This window comes from Aphelocoma coerulescens (genome assembly GCF_041296385.1).
Source record: "Aphelocoma coerulescens isolate FSJ_1873_10779 chromosome W unlocalized genomic scaffold, UR_Acoe_1.0 ChrW_unloc_scaf_2, whole genome shotgun sequence".
Taxonomy (NCBI): domain Eukaryota; kingdom Metazoa; phylum Chordata; class Aves; order Passeriformes; family Corvidae; genus Aphelocoma; species Aphelocoma coerulescens.
The window spans coordinates 87,362-108,568 of NW_027184081.1; the positions used below are offsets into that span (position 1 = coordinate 87,362).

General features: G+C 48.7%; 1 long non-coding RNA gene across 1 annotated transcript in view; it reads left to right on the forward strand.

The window, feature by feature from the left end:
- The first annotated feature begins 360 nt into the window (after positions 1 to 360).
- Positions 361 to 21,207, forward strand: part of LOC138102818 (uncharacterized) — a 44,302-nt gene continuing 23,455 nt past the window's right edge. Inside the window, exons 1-2 of the long non-coding RNA XR_011147559.1 lie at positions 361 to 1,093; positions 15,253 to 15,485. This is a non-coding gene — a long non-coding RNA (uncharacterized lncRNA). The remainder of the gene's footprint in view (positions 1,094 to 15,252; positions 15,486 to 21,207) is intronic.

The window sequence follows — 21,207 nt, forward strand, 5'->3', positions numbered from 1 at the left end:
TCAGAGAGACATTATGAACTCAACCTACATGGTGACTACTTTACCCTAACACAGAGAAAGTAATTAAATTCAAACCAAAATGAAATTAGTACAGGTTTTTTCACTTTCCTTTGAGCCCCGCACTGGGTGCCATTAATTATTTATGCTGGTTTGGACAAATTGGAGGAAATATATCCTCTGAGAGAAGGCAGGTTACAACCACCCCTCCCCCACCAGGTTCAGGGAAAAAATACTTTTTCCTCGAACGAAAGTGAAAGAGACAAAACCTATTTATTTAACAAATGTAGGGTATGCCCAGCCACTGACCTGGAGGGACATCTGCTGAGATAAGGAGATTGCTCAAATGTCCCAGCAGAACTCCCCTGGAAAGGCAACCACTTTTCAGTTATGGCAAGAAGACAAACCCAGAATCCTCTGGGAGACCCTATGCAGATCCTTTGTAGCCCATTGGCCTTTACCCTCTGACACCCACCCCCTGTATCCCTATAAGAGCTAGCCCCCTGCCCCTGCGAGGGCAGAGAGATGCTCGTCCCTAGCCTCCCCTTCGCCGGACTAATAAAGCTACCTCGTGCAGGACAGCTACATGGGCCTCTTGTCTCTCTCTCCCTGGTCTGACCTGGAGGCTGCCCTGCAGAGTTGAGCTGAAATCATGAGCTGACAATCACTAAAGAGCTGACAGCTTCTGCACGGGCCCTCCTAGCTAGCAGCTGAGGGAAGACACCGGGCTTCGGGAAGACGATCTCTTTTGGGACCATCTCTCCGGACCGGTCACAGCTTCCTCGGTCAGAGCTACTGACCCCTCACCAGCTGTCAAAACTGGTGCCCAAACATCCATTTGGACCCTGGACCTCCAACGGACTCCTGGCCTGAGCTGTATCTTGACCATGCCAAGACAGAACCAGCCATTCATGTGCTGATCCTCTGAAAAAAGGACCTACGTTGTAGCAGGGACTATTGGACGGGGACAGTTCGAGACCCTCACCTCTCTCATCTGGGACAGAAATCCCTGAGGTTCAAACTGGCCAGACCACCCCCCCAGCAGACTTTTTTTTGGGACTTCAACAGGAACCAGCCTCACCAGAAGATGGGATTTGTAAGTTTAAAATCAGGCTCTCCTCTCTTTCTCGCATGCAATACTTTTAAGTCCTTTTTAGTTTTTTTTTTTTCTCTTTTTTCTGCTGAGGGAGGAACTTAAATGGGAAATAGGCAAGCTAAACCCAGCCTTTTCCCATCTGAGAGAGACCTATACCCCTTTCTTCTAACCCTTCTCTTAAAATCCGACTTTAAATTCTCTAAAGGTGTTCTTTGTAAGAAAAATCTTAAATCTTTCACTAATTGGATATCTCGAAATTTTCCTGATGCCACCACAGACCGCCCTTTCTGATCCATTCTGGGACACAGTGGGGAAGAAACTCTATTCCTTTCAGGCAACGGGAAACTTCTCTGTTTCCAGATTCATTCCTTTATTTCATTTAATGGTTAATACGTGTCGCGCAGCAAAAGCCCCTCAGCCAAACCCGTTCTCTGCCCTTCCCCCCTCCCAGTCCCCCTCTCCACCTCTGGCAACAGCCAGTCAGAGCGCGAAGCCCGCCTGCCCCCCCAGCCCTGGCCAGGCTGGGGCGCCGGCCACCCCACTACCCTCCCCCGATCCCCTATTCCCAGCAGTTTTCCCATACCCAAAATCCCCCGCTAGCCCCCTCGGTCCCGCTGCCAGCCCCCAGGCAGCGCACACGGGACCCATCCCAGACCCATACCCCCTCCCCGGGATGGATGGCTCTGAGCCCCCCCCAGCTCAATCTTCCTGTGCCCCTGGTATTTCGCAATCCTTTGCGCGTGACACTACTCCCCCCCCCCGGCACCTGCTCGCGGTGCCTCTGACCTCCCCCCCCACCCCACCGCGTCCCAGCTCCCCGCGACCTCGCCCCCCCCCCCCCAACCCCAGCACCACCACGGCGGCCCCACCTCAGCAAGCCACCCCGCCTCCGCTGCCCCTCCCCGCACCCATGGAGCAGGCATGGTACAAAGTGCCGGTCCCGCACAGCCCTCTGCACACACTGTGGGTCACAGAACAAGCGTCACACCCCCCGCCAGCGTCTGCCCCTATCGCTGCTGGCGGGACGCAGCTATTGTGCAAAAAAGTATCGGCGCTGCTGCGCCAGGCTGCCGTGCATGGAGTAGATTCTCCCTCCCCCCTCCCCCCACCGCCAATAGCTCTGCAACCCTGGCAAACACCAGCAGACCCCCGCTCTCCCCCCCCCCCCGCCCCCAGCTGCATCTTACGCAATCCCTGCTGCTGGTCCCTACCTTCCTACTTACCCCCCCCTCCCCCTACCACGGGTTCTTGCGAAATCCCCATCTCCTTCGCTCCTGCCGTAAACCCCACCGCCCCCTCACACTCTCCTACAGCCCATGCCGACTCCACACGGAATTGCGAAACCGGCACCACCGGCAACCCGACGCCCCCCAAAACGACCTGCTGCTGCACAGTCTCTCCACCCCCATGCTGCCACAATAGACCCCATTCCCATTCCTCAAAACACCCTCGACCCCCCACTACTCCTGCCCTGGCTAAAGCAAAGCCGGCGTTTCAAAAAATGCCGCGCTACGCCCCCTGTAATCCAGCCCCGCCCTGCAACAGCTGACTCCTCATTTTCAGACGACAGTAGCAGCAGCTCTGACTCTGAATCTGATGACCGCTGGGCATAGACACGCAGGGAGGATAACCGGGAGGGAGACTGGGAGATAGCCCAGAAAATCTCAGCCTTCCCAGTCATTATAGGGAGAAGGAGGAGGGGTGGTCCATCAACTACAAAAACATGGGAACCTATCCCATACAAAGAAGTCAAAGAGCTTTGCAAGGCAGCAAAAGAACATGGGAGAGGGTCACATTTCTTTAGAAACTTATTGGAAGCCACTTTCTCTGCCTATACATTAGTACCACATGATATTAAAAACATTATTTAACTGCATCCTTTCCCCTGCTGAATATATGTTATGGGAAAGGCATTGGAAGAGACATTTAAAAACACTGTCTGATACTTATGCTAAAGATGTAAATCAGACAGATTGGACAATAGAACAACTGGCTGGAGAAGGTGACCTCCAAAAACCCTCAGACCAAGCGACAACCTTATCTGAAGTAGCATTACAAGACATAGCTATTGCAGCAAAGACATCACTGCTCCTTACTCCTGATGATTCTGTTCCTACACAATATTTCTCTAACATCAAACACTCACTAAATGAAAGTTTCATTCAGTTTGTTGATCGTTTAAAAACTAGCTTAAAGAAACACATAGAGAGCCCAGATGGACAAAAAGAACTTTTGAGTAAACTCGCCATGGCAAATGCTAACGAACAATGTAAGAATATCTTGAGGGCCCTACCCATGGACACAGAACCAACAATAGAACAAATGATAGAGACCTGTACCAGACACACATCCACAGAAAACACAATGACCCAAGCAGTTGTAAAAGGCATCACAGAGGGAGTTTCTGGTTCATTTGCTGCAGCAGTGTCTAAAGGGAATGTCCGCTGTTTCTATTGTTGTGAAATTGGACACTTTATAAAGGACTGCCCACAAAGGTCACCTACCCAGGACCGTCATGCCACCTACCAAAGGCACCAGAGACAGCAAAAGCACTAGCAACGTTCAAAAAACTTCCATCAGAGCGTGGTGTCAAGGCCCCATGCTCAGATAACAAATCAATGGACATACTACCCCGCCCCACCTGAGAACTGCACATCGGACCACCGAGAGCAGACAACTGGACCTCACCCAGCACCATCATCCCAGGCGATCCCAGAACACATGAGAAGGATCCAACACATGGAGCTCTACCGATGGGAACCAGACGTCAACTGGTAACGTCACTGTCACTTAAGTTTATTGACAAGGGTTTTTATCGTATCCCCAAAGGAAAGTACGGACCATAGAATGGCCCATGGGACATTCTTATCCTAAGCGACACCCTCCATGGTCCAGAACAAATCTTTGTATTACCAGAGATACAAACAGTGCACCCTGGACAAGAGATTCTTGTCCAGCTTTGCTGCACGGACACACCTTTCTTTCTCCCACAGGGAACACCAATTGCTCAAGCTTTACTACTTCCACAGAACCGCCCAGAACAGATTCCTCTCAATCCAACAGCAATGTGGACAGAGATTGTGGGCTCAAACAAACCGACCATTGAGTGCAGCTTGTTCTGTAAAGGAGAGAGGCTCTACCGCCCAGGGATGCTGGACACCGGAGCAGATGTGACCCTCATCGCCCACTCCGAGTGGCCAGGGAATTGGGAACTGGAGCCAGTGGCAGGTATGATCTCCGGGATTGGTGGAGTTGCAGTATCCATGAGAAGCAAACGAAATGTTGTCATTGAAGGACCTGAGGGCAAGATAGCGACCACCTGACCATTCGTGGTAAGGGCCCCCATCACTCTATGGGGCAGAGACCTTCCATCCCAGTGGGGTGCCACCCTCACCATTCCCAGCCAGGATGTCTGACTGGGGCCACTGAGAAACGCGTGCTACCATCTACTCCCCCGCTCACCTAGAAGACTGAGAACCCAAAATGGACAAGACAGTGGCCCCTTGAAGAAGAAAAACTCTGCATTGGAAGCCCTGGTGGAAGAGCAACTTGCCAAAGGTCATATCACCGAGACCACGAGCCCCTGGAATTCCCCTTTGTGCTGAAAAAGCCTGGCAAAGACAAATGGAGACTACTCCATGACCTACGAAAGATCAATGAGGTCGTTGAAGACATGGGCCCCCTCCAACCTGGCCTGCCATCACCATCAATGCTGCCCCGAGACTGGATGCTTGCCATCATCGACATAAAAGACTGTTTCTTTAACATCCTGCTCCATCCCCAGGACGCACCAGGGTTCGCCTTCTCCATACCCTCTCTCAACAAACAAGCTCCACTCAGAAGATACCATTGGCTCGTCCTCCCACAAGGCATGAAGAACAGCCCGACCATCTGCCAGTGGTACGTCGCCCACATTCTGTCCCCCATCAGAAGCCTGTTCCCAGAAGCAATCATCCACCACTATATGGATGACAGCCTGATCTGTGCATCAGAAAAAACTTATTTGGACAGAACTGTTAAAAAGACAATTGAAGCCATAGAAGAAGCAGGGTTCTAGATTCGCGAGGACAAAATGCAGCACTCCAGCCCATGGACATACCTCGGCCTCCAGATCCATGAGAGAACCATCGTACCCCAGCAACTCACCATCAAAGATGATCCCAAAACCGAAAGGGACTTACACAGCTTTTGCAGATCCATAAATTGGATGCGCCCCATACTAGGAGTCACAACAGACGACCTCACTCCCTTCTTCAACCTCCTCCGCGGCAGCGGAGACTTGGACTCTCCACGTGCCCTCACACCTGAAGCCCGAGATACCATCACCAAAGTCCAGGAAGCCCTGTCTTCACGCCAAGCCTATCGTGTTGAACCCAGCCTGCCTCTCCAATTTGCAGTTCTGGGTAAGGCTCCCCGTTTCCACGGACTGATCTTCCAATGGGACCCTCAACTCAGAGACCCTTTGCTGATACTTGAATGGGTCTTCACAAGCAATCAACCTACAAAGACATTAACCACCTTCCAAGAAGTAATAGCACATTTAATAAAAAAGGCCAGAACTCATCTCTGCTCTCTTGCAGGGTGTGAGTTCACATGCATATGCATATGCCATTGACCACTGGAGATCTGAAGCATTTGCTCCGGACCAATGAGAGCCTCCAGTTCGCCCCAGATCACTTCACAGGCCAAATTTCCATCCACATGCCAAAACATAGACTTTTCTACCATGATGCAGCCTTTAAATCGATTCCAAAATTAATCCAAATTAGAAAACCTCTCAAAGTTCTGATCGTCTTTACCGATGGGTCTGGTTCATCCTATCGGTCTGTCATGACTTGGAGGCGGCCCAATACTCAAAAATGGGAATCTGATATCCAAATAGTAGAGGGATCTCCACAGATTGCCGAGTTAGCAGCCGTTGTCAGAGCCTTTGAGAAATTCAAAGACAAACCTTTTAATTTGGTCACAGATTTGGCTTATGTCACTGGCATATCTATGAGGGCCGAACATGCTTTTCTCAAAGAGGTCTCAAATCAAAAATTATACCAATTGGTTTCTACATTAATTCATTTAATCTCCCACAGAAAACAGCCTTACTACATTATGCATGTGAGGTCACACACTGACCTCCCTGGTCCCATTGCCGAAGGGAACAGGAGAGCAGATGCACTGGCCATGCCAGCAGAGACTGCAAACGTCCCTGACATCTTTGCCCAGGCAAAGTTGTCACATGCATTTTTTCACCAAAACATTCCTGCCCTTGTCAGAATGTTCAAGCTTTCAAAAGATCAAGCAAAAGCTATCATCGCAAAATGCCCGAACTGCCAGAACTACCAAATACCACCTATGGGTACCGGAGTCAACCCCCGCGGTCTGAACAGCTGCCAATTGTGGCAAACTGATGTAACCCACTTCCCATCCTTTGGGAGATCCAAATATGTGCATGTGTCAGTCGACATGTTTTCTAGGGCAGTGTTTGCTTCAGCCGACGCAGGGGAAAATGCCGTCCTCGTCATCAAGCATTTTCTCCTTGCCTTTGCCACCCTGGGAGTCCCTGAAGAAATCAAAACAGATAATTGGCCTGCCTACACTTCTCGTAAGTTAAAAGATTTCTTCAACCAATGGGGGATAAAACACAAGACAGGCATACCTAGCAATCCCACAGGACAATCCATCGTAGAAAGGACCCACCAAACCCTCAAAAGAATCCTCAACCAGCAACGGAGAGAAACAGAAATTTTGTCTCCTTTTGAAAGACTCTGTAAGGCTCTCTACATCATTAACTTCCTAAATGGTACCTCATCAGAGCCTGACCCCCCAATACTCCGCCACTTATCAAATTCAACCCAAGCTAAGCTCACAGAGAAACCACCAGTACTGGGGAAGGACCCAGAATCACACCAGGTCTCTGGACCTTTCCAATTGATTACCTGGGGGAGAGGCTACGCCTGTGTCCAGCTACCATCTGGCCCGAAGTGGTTCCCAGGAAAAAGTATAAAACCATACCTAGGCCCTACGAACACTGCTCCCACAAACACCAACAAGAACTCTCCTGAGTCAAACACAGGACCTCCCCAAAACCAGACCAGTTCTGCATGGAGACGAAGATGTCGCTGAATGCCCACCAACCAGAGAAAAGATCATCCCACCACACGGCAGCAGACGAAACAGAAAGCTGAACAAGATGCTATGGCAGAAGTCAAGCCGTAGGCCAGACACAGCCTGAAAAAAATTAATCCTTAGTTTATATGTTACCACCCCTTTTTTACCCCAAAATATCCCCTTCCCTCAACCCTTGTCAAACCTCCTTAAACCCCAAAACCTCCCCTCTCACCACAAAGCTAATAAATCTCATTTATATTCCCTCTCAGAAGCCCCATCCCCATCCAAAGATGAAATTTATCTACGTTGATGCTCTCCTCCCCGCTGCCTCGATGGTCTTCGCCATACCACATGCCTTCAGCTGGCTTGTCCCACAGCCTAGCCATAATGTTTGGGTGACCCTAGCAAAGACACTCAATCAAGACAATCCGTTCCTGTCCATGGGCAGCGTAGACAACCCACTCTCTACATGTCTGGTAGGAATTCCCTTAGTAGCAGATGATTGGCCCATCACTAACTCAGAGCTCCTTCACACCACAGGTAAGAGGCCCAACCTGGTAGACACCTGGGACGAGTGGACAAAGATTCTGTCAAATCCTCGAGATGAACCCCAAGAATTGAACCTTCTGAGGTCCTCCCAAGCAACATATTGTGTCAAATTTTATTTTAGACTGCAAAGCCAACGCTGGCCAGGGATTGACCAAGCAAAAAATACATACAGAAAAGACATATCACCATTTAACAAAGCCTATAATAGTCAGGATTGGTGCAATTGCACCAGTCATGTACTCTCTATGTCCACTCTCCACCCCAAAGTGTTACCCCGGGGGCTGTTTCTTGTCTGTGGTGACAGAGTATGGACCGGAATCCCCTCACGCATCCAAGGAGGCCCCTGTAGCCTTGGCAAGCTTTCTACGCTCACCCCAAATATCACATTATTACATAATTGGAGACAAACAGACACATCAACACGTCAAAAGAGATCCTTTGCTGAGTTTGACGAAAGTTGTGACAGCCGCATTTACAATTGGAATAAGGCAGGATAAGACGCAGCTTCCATGTTCACTCCTTGGTTTGCTGCACTCAAATCCCTTGGGGATATCAATCACCTAGGGTGTTGGCTAAGCAAACAGGCCAATGAGACCTTTGCTGCCTTGAGCGATCTTTTAAAAGATGAGGAGACTACTAGACAACCAACTCTACAAAATCGAGCAGCAATAGACTACCTACTGCTTGCCCATGGACATGGCTGCCAAGACTTTGAAGGCATGTGCTGCTTCAATCTTTCTTCGCACTCAACATCCATCCAGGCGAACATCCAGAAACTACAAGAACTAGTAAAAGACTTAAAAGTAGATAAGAGCCTAGACTGGGTCAATGACCTTTTCGGATGATGGGGAATAACGGGACGGATTGCATCTTTGATTAAGGGAGCTTTGTGGGTATTCATTGTAATTATTATTGTGTTACTTATGTTCTCTTGCCTCCTACGTTGCTGCAGAAAGGCTGCTTGAAATGCCTTTTTAAATATAGAAAGGGGAGTTGTAGGGTATGCACAGCCACTGCCCTGGAGGGATGTCTGCTGAGATAAGGAGATTGCTCAAATCTCCCAGCGGAACTCCCCTGGAAAGGCAACCACTTTTCAGTTATGGCAAGAAGACAAACCCAGAATCCTCTGGGAGACCCTATGCAGATCCTTTGTAGCCCATTGGCCTTTACCCTCTGACACCCACCCCCTGTATCCCTATAAGAGCTAGCCCCCTGCCCCTGCGAGGGCAGAGAGATGCTCGTCCCTAGCCTCCCCTTCGCCGGACTAATAAAGCTACCTCGTGCAGGACAGCTACATGGGCCTCTTGTCTCTCTCTCCCTGGTCTGACCTGGAGGCTGCCCTGCAGAGTTGAGCTGAAATCATGAGCTGACAATCACTAAAGAGCTGACAGCTTCTGCACGGGCCCTCCTAGCTAGCAGCTGAGGGAAGACACCGGGCTTCGGGAAGACGATCTCTTTTGGGACCATCTCTCCGGACCGGTCACAGCTTCCTCGGTCAGAGCTACTGACCCCTCACCAGCTGTCATAAACAAACACACAGGAAAAGGGTAATGATGCTAAATAATAAAACCTCTCGCTGTGGAGAGAAACCTGCAGAAATTTCAGAGTCCTTCCGTAGGTCTAATCTCTCTCCCCCTCCTTGGAGCTGGGTCGTGGGCCCACCTCCAGGGCCTCGGTGGAAAATTCTCCCAATGTGCACTGATGTTGAAACAGTCCAGAAGAGAAGAAGGGAAAAACCGAAGTCCCAGGAAAACAAAGTTCTACTCTCCATCTCCCTCCAGAGAAAAGGAGCCGAAAGCTGGCTGAAAAGCAGCCAGCAGGGTGCTTCCTCTGCTCTTGCTGCTGTTAGAAGCAGAGGAGTGTATACATCTTTGTCCTTGAACAACTGCTTTGAAAAGTTCACTCGGTTTTTTTTTTCTCTCTCCCCTCTCAGGCTCAGTTTAAAGGCACAGAAAGGCACAAAGTTAATTTCTGGGCATAGAGCAGCGATAGGGGGTACACATCATAAAGTCACCCCAAGACAGGCCTTGTTTCACTTACCCCGGTGGTTCCGACCACATCCACAGTATCTTGGCTCAGTTTATCTTTTAAAGTATTTAACAGAATATGTTGTCCCTGTATCGACCAGAAATTCAACATCATCATTCCCCAGCTTAACTGAAGGCTCCACTGAGGGAGATGCCTTTGGTCCCTGTCAGTCTGTATTTACAGTTAGTTCTGGAACTGGAGGCTTCTTTTCCGCCGGTGTTGAACACTCGTACTTCCACTGCTCTCTTTTCTTTCAAATTGCGCGCTGGTCGTCGGCTAGAGGAAAAGGGGGACCCTGTTTTGATGTGTTAGATGACTTTCCCTTATCATGCTTTTTCTTGTGGTGGGGTTTATCATGTTTGTCTTTATCTGCTGAATCTCTGTTCTGATGTACCTTCCAGAGTACATTCAACAATTTACTTATGTCATATGTCCCATCCATCTTTCGCAGCTTTTTCCTTATGTCATTTGCAGATTGGCTTATAAACAGGAAGGCCAGGTGGAAGTGCTGCACAGGTGAGTCAGGGTCCAGAGTAGTGTATTTTCATGCAGCCTCCTTGAGGCTATTCAGGAACTCTGTAGGGGTCTCATTTGAATTCTGTCTGACCTCGTATAATTTAGACCAATTCACTGCTTTAGGTGTCGCAGACTGAGGGGCTTTGCGGTGCAGGAGCGCGAGATGCTGCGACCTTCCTAAAAGCGTCTCCTTAGCAAAGCCGCTTGGCAGGACCACCACACACACACACGCGTACACTCACACACGCATGGACAGCTCCAGTATATGGGTCAACGACAAAGAGCTGGGAAGGGTCCTCATATGGGGTTCCACGGACGAGGTTTATTGCAGCCACACTTGTGAAGGGTTCCAGGGACGAAGACAAAGAACAATGGAGGGTCCAGGTTTAAGTACGGGAGTGGATCGAGCATCAGCGACCAATGATCTGAGGGCACGGGGCAGTACACAGGGGGGACTAGGGAATGGGAGCCAATGGGGAAGCTCTGGGGGAGTGGTGAGGGGCAAGGGCCAATGGGGGGAACCTGGAGTGGAGAACCTTTTAGGGCATGGGACATATAAGGTACAAAGGGGCGGGGAGGCCAACAGCCAACCAGGGAAGCAGGACTGGGGTACATTAACATAGCAGGGCAAAGCATCCTGGGAGAAGCCTCTTTTGTCACCCTAACCTGGGGGGGATCTTTTGGTACTAGGGACTGTCGCACCAGTGGACTCTCTTTGTCCCTTGTACCGTAGGCTCACTGGCCACCACAACTCCCCCTTCTCTTAATTGGAGGCTTCCCCTGGGGATCTCAAAACCCAAATGTTTTAAACAACCAAACATCCACAAAACAACAAAAATGATCAGAAACACCCACAACCCAACGTCCCAACAAGGCTTCACATACTTCAGGGACTCTTTCCTCTGGATGCTGGCATGGATGATCTCATGGAGGGGGGTAGTGTTTGCCAGGGTCTCTTTTGGCTGCTGTACAGTCCAAGCATCCACTGCCAGTGGTACCAGGAGCATCCAGGGGATGGCAGCGCAACAAGTGCTGGGTCTCATGATGGGAGAGTTGGCTAGTAGGTGCTTCTGCTAGAGTTTTAAACAGAGTTAAAAATTTGCAATTTCAGGGGAGGGCCTTCCATTCCCTCCCTCTTTGCATTCCCCTTTCTTTATTAACTAAGAAGCCAGAGAAAAAGGGAATGGATAAAGTGGAGGGAGGAAAAAAAGGGGGTAAGATTTGGGAAGACATCAACAGTGTAAAACTTATCCGGTCACAGCTCTGGTTGTGGGACAGTGAGTCAGTGTCTGTGGTGGAGATCTACATCGTCTCCGTCTCCAGGCTGTGCTTCTTTGGTCTTTTGGTTGTTCTGCATCAGCTTCAGGCATGGCTGTGTCTTTGGGAGCAGTGTTTGCTGGGCAGTGTAAGGCTTGACGTTCTTGCTCGGCAGCCACCTCAGGCCTGACGGTGTTGATACACAGGCATACCCCCTCCCCCAGGTTATTAAAGGGAAAGGGCCCAATATTTGTTGGCTCTCAGGATCTTTGATCAGCACTGGTGGCTTTTCATTGAGCTTAGCTCAGGCCAAATTGGAGAAGTGCCAGAAAACAGGGAGGGTTGGTTCCATGAATGAGCAGTTTAGGAAATTTATTGTGAAAAGGGCTTTACAGAGCCTATCAATGGGAGAACTGGTCTCTGTCCCTCCTCACTGCTGATCGAGGACCCGCCTAATGGTGCCGTGGGCCCTTTCAACAATTGACTGTCCTGTAGGAGAGTGTGGTATGCCTGTGCTGTGCTTCACCCCCCACTGATTGAAGAAATCCCTGAGTTTGTGAGAGGTGTAGGCAGGGCCATTGTCAGTTTTAATTTGTTCAGGGACGCTTAAGGTGGCAAAGGCCAGAAGAAAGTGCCTGGTGACATCTTTGGCCTTCTCTCTCGCATGAGCCGAAGCAAACACTGCTCCTGAAAATGTGTCAATGGACATGTGTATGTATTTTTGCCTGCCGAATGCCAGATAGTGGGTCACATCTGTCTGCCACAACTGGCAGTTGTTGAGTCCTCGGGGGTTAATCCCCGAGCCCAACTATGGAATCTGGTGCTGCTGACAGTTGGGGCCTGTGGCCACTATTGCCCTCGCCTAGTGGCACGGTAGGTGGAAAATGCGCATGAGGGCTGGCACATTCTGATGGTAAAATCTGTGACTCATCTTGGCCTGTGCAAAGATGTCAGGTATGTTAGCAGTTTGCACAGGCATGGCCAGGGCATTGGCTCTTCTATTACCCTCTGCGATTGGCCCTGGGAGGTCGGTGTGTGACTTCACATGCATTATATGGAATGGTTCCTTTCCGTGGGAGACGAGGTAGATTAACTTCAAAAGCAACCTGTATAAATTTGGGGTTGCCACCTTGTCGCGGGTTGGGTTTATAACCGGGCAGAAACGCCAATTTAGTGTAGTGGTTTGGTCTAAAATACTCATTACTGTTTATCTTCTGTGAGACAAGAATTAGGAGAAACGCAAAGCCGGCACCAAACTTGAAAGAATATAAAGAAGTTTATTAACAGACCTAAAAGAAGGAAAAGAAAAAAAAAAATTATACCACCTTCAGAACTCTCCTCCTCCCCCCACCTTCCTCCCTTTTCCCACTGACAATGTAAAAAGACAACCCTTAAGATGTTCAGTCTGTTTACCACTTCCATAATAACTTTGTTCAGTCCATTTAGAAAGAGAAGTCTCTTCTTGCTCGTGCTATGAAAACATTATCACAACGAGACAGCCGCCCACTTCCAAATATTATTCAGTCCATTTAGGAAGAGGAGTCTCTCTGCTTGCGATGTGAGTCCCTTCCCCTGACTTGCAGCTTTTCCCGCAACTGCTTTCGAGGGTCCACTCTTGAAGTTTTTTGGGGTAGAATTTTAAGGTTGAGCCGTTCAGAAACAAAGAAACAGAGGCCCTTCTCCTTCCCTGGGAGCAAAGGGTCTTCCTCATCTTCATTGTTAGGACTATCTCTGGGAGCATCTCTAGGAATTGAGGTTTTCTCCTTTCCCATTTGGAGCAAAAGTCCTCATCTGGTTCATCTGCTTCATCTCTCTCTTTCTGTCCAAACTTCTCATGAAATTACAGCTGCTTCAGCATCTGCCTATTGCTTACGAGTTGAACACTCCACCCCCCATATCTTCATGAAATTACAACAGGATACTCTGATATATCATAGCTTCACAACAGACTTTCAGCTTTAAGCATCTCCTCTCTCTCTTCCCTCAGGTTTTCAGCTCTTCACAGCAATAAAAGGGTTAATCTCTCCTCAGCCTTGCAGCTGTGTGGCTTATCGCTGTTGGTCACCTTACCTCTGCTGGACAGAGGTGCCGCTTTGCTGAAATCTTGGCTGCAGTGGGGAGGGGGGGGGGGGTGGTTCCGAGCTGCTCCGGCTGCCCACAGCAAGGCAGTGGGGGGGGGGGGGGGGGTTCCACAGCTGGAACAGGCCCATGGTTCCAGGCTGGCCGGGCCCGCTGGCCCCCGCTCGGGGCCTGCAGCCACCTGTCCCAGCGCCGGAAATGAGAGAGGTTGGGGGGGGGAGTTTGTCTATTCTTAAGTGTGTATCACAGAGGCGGTCACAACTTTAAGTGGCTTAAAGAATTGTCCATATTCAAACTGGCCAGCTGATAGGTTCTATCAGGTCCCAGAGGAAATTGTAAGCACCCCTTAGCAAGGACATCCCTTCCGGGACTATGCTTGCTAACCTATGACACATCTCTTTTAGCAAGGAATGTTCAGCTCTAGCAACTACACCCGCTACATATGCCAAATCAGTGGCCAAATGAATCAGTTTTTTGAATCTCTCAAAAGCTTTGACAACGGCCACTAGTTCAGCGATTTGCGGGGATCCTTCAACAATGTTGTCATCAGACTCCCACTTCTGTGTCGTTGGATCCCTCCAAGTCATGACTGACTTGTGGGATCCCCCCAAGCCGTCGGTTAAAATGGTCAGGGCCTTTAGAGGTGTTCGACTTTGGAGTGATTTTGGGACCAAATGGAAAGTCAAATTTAACAGCTTATGGCTAGGTTTGTGGATGGAAGTTTGGCCTGTGTAGCAGTCAAGGGCAAACTGGAGGTGCTCGTTGTTCTGGAGCAAATGGTCCAGAACCCCAGCGGTCAATGGAAGGTAAATGCATGTTAAATCACACCCTGCAAGGGTGCAGAGGCATGCCCTGACTTTAATAATGAGCTGAGCCATCAGCTCTTGAGGTGTTGCAATGGTCTCAGTAGGCTGATTGTGTAAGAAGACCCACTCGATGACAAGGAGTGGATCTTTCTGCATAATGTCCCACTGAGAAATTAACGCATTGAATCTGGGTGACTTAGCCAGGATGATGAGCTGGAACTGGAGGGTGGGATCAGTCCTGTGCGCCTGCCGGGAAGATAATGCTTCCTGGACTATTGTCCGTTTCTTGCGCTCTCACGTGTGGGAGGAAAATAACTTTAAGGGATGGGACTATGCAACTACACGAATTTATTGTTTAAAATAACAAACGCATCAGTCCAGGCGTGAGATTTTACAACACCCCCGAGTAATGGCGACTAGTCACAAGATTTAGGGTTACATGGTAATTTATAACTTTCTAATCCAATAGATACTTAAAACGACACTTTGTTTTAGATTAATGACCTATCACCTGTGGCACTTCTCACTGCAATGCAGCTATGTCTTGACCAATAACTTCTCATGTCATGTACATACAGTTGTCTCTCTTATACCATCTACATTCTTAACTTAAACTATATAAAATCACACTATTATATTTTAAAACCCTTCACCAAAACACCCAGTGTACAATTTTACTTATAACTATAGGAACACAAGTTTGTAATCCTTTTGCTTAAAGTCCACAAATCTTTGTCAATTAAGCCAGACCTAGTCTCTTCCAGGGTTGTAAATCAAAGCCTCCTTTAATTGCAGGAGTTTTTACTCCTCTGTCTCCCACAGACTATCATGATGGATTCCTGGGCCTCAGGAGTGATGGCACAGGGTGAATCCAGGTCCTTGCTGCCTCGGAGAAGATTGAAGAGCAATGTGAGGTCCTCTGTCTTGATCCCCAGCAGTGGACGCACCCAGCTGATGGACCCGCAGGGCTGGTGGAGGTCGTGGAGGGTCTTCGGGTTATCTGTGATGGTGAGCTGCTGGGGTACGACAGTTCACTTGCCGATTCAGAGTCCCAGGTAGGTCCAGTGGCAGGTTCGCTAGATCTTGTCTTCACGGATTTCAAATCCAGTGTCTTCAATAGCTCTTATTGTCTTAGTTAAAACAGTGTCCAAATAGGACTGATCTCTAGAGTAAATTAGTATGTCAGCCATGTAGTGCAGGATGATGGTGTCTGGAAAAGTCTTTCTGATGGGTGAGAGGAGGTGGGCTACATACCACTGGCAGATGGAAGGCGAGTTTTTCATCCCCTGAGGGAGGACTCACCAGTGGCACCTTTTCAGAGGGGCCTGCCTGTTTAGGAATAGGACTGAGAAGGCAAACCGGGGTGCATCTCGAGGATGGAGGGGGATGTTAAAGAAGCAGTCTTTGATATCTATGACTGCTAGTCTGCATTTGCCTGGCAGCATAGAGGGTGAGGGCAGGCTGCTTGAAAGCAGGATACATTGTCTAGTTGTACCCTGGGCTACATTGTCGAGTTGTTTTGAAGAATAGGCCACAGCTCTTTGCTGGTCTGCAAGGTGCTGTGCCAGTACCCCCAGAGCAATATTGAGTCACTCATGTGTAAAGAGTTCAAAAGGTTTATGTAGGAACCCAGAGTGCCAAGAATATTTCTCTGCCTGTTTTGAAGGGTTTTTACCCCCTGAACAACACTGTTTTGATCTCCAACCTTGGAAAAAACTGCCGACGATCAGACAAGAACTAGAAAATACAGTGCTGTGAATTAGGTGATAGACTACTATGTAAGATTGTCACAGGGTGAAAAATTTAGAGGTTTTGGACTTCTCTTTGTAATAAATAGATAAGAGCAAAAAATATCAAAATGGAGGATTGTTGTTGTTCTCCAAACCTTCTTCTTCTTCTTCTTCTACTACTCCATATTCTGCAGTAAAAGTAATTTGGGATGATTGGACAAAGAATTCTGCAGTTCCTGGCCGTGTTACTGAATAATTGGTAGGAAAGTGAAAATAATATACGTTTCTAGTAACCATTGGTTAAATTATCGTTAAAAAGGCTGTGTAAATCTTGATAATTGGACTTCTCTCCTGCTTTCTGTACTCTGTGCTGAACCTGGGTCATGCTAGTGGCTCTGTTCCTCTGATAAGACTTAATAAACAACTATCTGGCAGCACTGAAACTCCAGGAAAAGTCTGGGTTTATTCTTTGAAACTCCTTGCAAGGACTTTTAAAATATTCTCTCCCATCAGGAGGGATTTGATATATGGCAAGGTTTAGTGTCAGGTTTAGTCAAGTCTGGCAGCCCCAGTGCTGGGGCCGACATCAAGGAATGTTTCAGCTGTTTAAATGCAGCCCTGGCATTCTGTCCACATGATTGTCCCCTTTTCAGCTGCTTTAAGGACCTCATACAGAGGTTTTACCAGTAGTCAATAGTTTGATATCCATAGGCGACACTAACCTACCATTTCCAGGAAGGCCTGCATCTCCCTTATGGTATGGGGCTCTGGAAGTGGACAGATGGCTTCCTTCCGTTCTCTGCTGAGTTGTCGATGTCCATGGAAAATTTCCAGGCCCAGGTATACTACTGTTTCCCTAGCAACCTGTGCCTTCTCTTTCGAGACCTGATACCCACTTTGTCCGCTACTATCAAGATGTCATCAACATACTGGAGAACTGCTCCTCCTGGTTCTTGTTTCCTCCAGTCCTCCAGCTCCTTTGCCAGCTGTTTTTGAATCCTTGTGGTAAAACTGTCCAGGTGAGCTGGGTCTTTCTAACTGTTTCAGGATTCTCCCACTCAAAAGCAAAGAGTTCTTGGCTATTCTTATGCACAGGAATGCAGAAAAAGGCATCGTTGAGATCTAAAACAGTGAACCACCCTAATTCATTTGTTAGTGTTGTCAAGAGTGTGTAAGGATTCGCTACCACTGGGTGTATGTCCTCTGTTATCTTGTTGATTTCCCTCAAGTCCTGTACCAACCTGTAGCTTTTACCATCAGCTTTTTTTACTGGCAAGATTGGTGCGTTGTACCTGGATTCACATTCCACTAACAACCCAAATTTGAGAAACTTTTCAATTACAGGTACTAATCTCTTGCAGCCTCCTAATTTCAGAGGGTATTGTTTTTGCCTTACTGGTGTAGCCCCTGCTTTGAGTGTGATAATCACAGGTTCAGCTTTTTTGGATCTGCCAGGAGAATCATTGGCCCACACTATTTGAATGACAGCATCTTCAACTTCTTTGGAATTTTTCCATGGCATTCCTGTACATGTATAGCAGCTGCTTCGATAAATTTAGATTCTGGGATTATAACTTTCACTCCCCCTTCCTTGGAAAACTTAATTTCTGCTTCCAATTTCTCCAATAGATCTCTGCCCAATAATGGCATTGGGGAATTTGGCATATACAGGAACTGGTGAGTGACTGTTGGGGTTTTAAGAGGTCTAGTTTTTTTTACTGTTAAAGGAATTTTCCCCCACTCTGTTACTAAGACGACAAATCGCTGGGTGCTTAAGGAAAGACAAAAGAGCTGCCCACTGGAGGTAGGGTGGGCCTGGCTGCTCCTTTGTTTCACCTGGGTGTGGGGTCAGTTTGCTCTCAGCGTTCAGAGAGAGAAGCTGGGGAGAGAGAGAAGCTGCTGGTTCTTTTCGGCCGTTCTTCCCTTTTCTGCGGAGAAAGATGCCAGGATCCCCGGCCCACCTTCCCTGCCCTGCTGGAGGCCGGGCTGTGGCCGCCCTGCCCCACCGCTGATTCGAGCCTTTGCTGCGTTGTAGCCGTGCTTGCCCTGCCTGCCTAGACCTCCGGGGGGTTCCCTGCCTGGATACATGGTGTCTGCCACCCGGGATTTGTGCTCATCCCTCCCGCTCCAGCCCACTGCTCCAGCCTGCTGTTCCGGAAGGTCCAGCCAGACACCGGGGCCAGCTGTCCAGGGGTTTGTGAGGCTTCTTTGTTCCATCCTTCCCCAGGATCCCAGGGCACCAGTGCTGCGTGCTCCCCGAGCTTGCTCCAGAGCGCCCCCTGCAGCCACAGGGAAACCATCGCACCTGCCCTGCTCACTGGGAGCCGCTAGCGCCTCTGCTGGCTGCGAGCAGAACTGCACCCGAGGGGAAAAAAGGGCCCGACAGCCGAGAAGGCTGGGACTGGGTTTGTGATTGTTTGCTGTTACTGACATAGTTATTGTTGTTTGTTTGACTGGTTATATATATAATAGTAAAGAACAGTTATTCCTATTTCCCACATCTTTGCCTAAAAGCCCTTGATTTCAAAAATTATAATAACTTGGAGGGAAAGGGGTTACCTCTGCCATTCCAAGGGAGGCTTCTGCCTTCCTTAGCAGACACCTGTCTTTAAAACCAAGACGGTGACGCAGTGTTTTCCTAATTTAAATTTCAAAGGTTGGAGAAAAGGCCTTGTTTCGCTTACCCCTGTAGCTCCGATCACATCCACAGTGTCTTGACTCAGTTTACCTTTTAAAATATTTAACAGAGAATATATTTCCCCCATATCAACTGGATATTCAACATCATCCTTCCCCAGCTTAGCTACAACTGAAGGCTCTGCTGGGATAGTTGCCTTTGGTCCCCGTCAGTCCTTATTTACAGTTAGTTCTGGAACTGGGGGTTTTTTTTCCACCCATGTTGGACACTCATTTTTACAATGCCCCCGTTTCTTGCAAATTGCGCACTGGTCCTTGGCTAGGGGAAAAGGGGGAGCCTTTTTTGATGTGTCAGATGACTTTCCGTTATCATACTTCTTCTTGTGGTGGGGTTTATTATGTTTATCTTTGCCTGCTAAATCTCTGTTCTGATGTACCTTCCAGGCTACATTCAACAATTTACTTATGTCCTGTGTCCCATCCAATTTTTGCAGCTTTTTCCTTATGTCATTTGCAGATTGGCCTATAAACAGGTAGGCCAGGTGGAAGTGCTGCACAGGTGAGTCAGGGTCTAGGGTAGTGTATTTTTGTGCAGCCTCTTTGCGCCTATTCAGAAACTCTGTGGGGTTCTTGTTTGGATTCTGTTCTATGTCGTATAACTTAGCCCAATTCACTGCTTTAGGAATGGTACATTTTAACCCAACAACCACCCATTTCTGGTATCTCTTCAGCTTTTCCATCTGTTTTGGGACATTGTGATCCCAGCCAGGGTTTGATAGGGGATAAATGTCATTAACTGACCCTTGGAGATTCCCAGCTGCAATTTGAGTTTCTATAGCAGATATAGCAGCTTTGTTGACCATTTCTTTCTCCATGTTATCCAATAATTCATCTAGCACAACATCCAGATCACCCCAATCTGGGTTTTGGGATTTTATGGACATTTCTACATGCATAGCTACTTTTTCTGGATTGTCTCTGTATCTTCCAATTGAGTTTTTCCACTGCTGTAGTTATCTGAGGGAGAATGGTGTCTTTATATAAATTACTCCCTGATTTCCCACAGCCTGTCTCAGAGGTACCTCTAATACAGGTCCTTCCTCCCCTCCTTTATCTGCTTTTGACCTTGTGTGTTTAGCGATGGGACTGACTGCTTTCATGGCTTCTTGGGCTATCTTTCCCCTTTTTCTACCACCCTCCCCACGGGAACCATCTGTATCGGAATCATCCCATTTGCTTTTAATTGAAACTGCTTCATTGGTATTAGAGACTGTCTCAGCCAAAGGTTGATCAGAGACTGCCTCGCTTTTATTTCCAGCGCTAGAAGCGCAAGGAGGCAAGGGCTGCAAGCAGCTTCCTCCATCCCTAGCTCCGCAAGAGCCACCTGGGTCGGGGCCATCCTGTCCGCTGCCAGCTTTAACCCTGGCCGGGCCGCAGGGTGGGGAATAGGAGCCGCAGCGCCTATCTTTAGCTTTGAAGCTTGCAGCTCTCCCTACAGGGAAATGCGGCTGAAACCGTCCGTGTCCGTTTCCGCCTTCACTTCGGTGTTTGTGGAAATCGGGGGATGGCGGCCAGTCCGCCCCTTCCCTGCCTCTAGGGCTGTCAGGGGGCTGTGGGAAGCCCACCTCCGCTCCACCCCTGTGCCCGCTCTCCGCTCCAAGCAAGGAAGAGGGAGGGAAAGAGGCTCTGTGCTGAGCCGATTCTGGCTTGGAGTCGGCTGCGCATTGCAGCTCCCCGCCAGCTGCATCTGGCTTTGAAACCACTGCCTGCTTGTCCCTTTCTTGGACTACGGGGCCGTGGTGATGGCAGTGGTGGTGCGGCTCCTCCACCCCCTACCCCCACCTGTGCAGGCCGCCCTGGTGGCTGAACGGGGAGGGAGACCCCCCTCCTGCTGTGCAAGGCTAGGGCTACCATATCTACGTCTGTCATATCGATTTCTCTGGTTGTATCCAAGCTAGCTTGCGGCAGCCTTGCCTTCCCTCCCTTCCTATTTCTCAAAGCCATCTCCAAACTGTTTTTCTCTATCACATATGCTTCTTCTCTGTTCAGATACATAGTAAAAAGCTCTGCATATCTTAATTCATCAAACCTGCGTAATGATCTAAGTTCTACCATCAGGTCAGTAATGAGATCATTCTCCAAGCTACCAAAGCAAGGCCAACTTCCCTGACTTAACTTTAAAGTCGACCAAACTCGTGTCGAAAACCTGATCAATTCTCGGGTGTCCAGAGTAGTTCTCAGCCCTGTCAGCCATCTCCAGTGTTTTATTATCAACTCTAAAGGACTATTATGGGGAATTTTCACATTTTCATCTGAAAAAATACCACCCATGTTTACTCACAAACAGGAAAGCTCTGCCGGAGAAAAGCTTTTAACTCTGGAATTCAGCCTGCAATCCGGCCTCGGAATC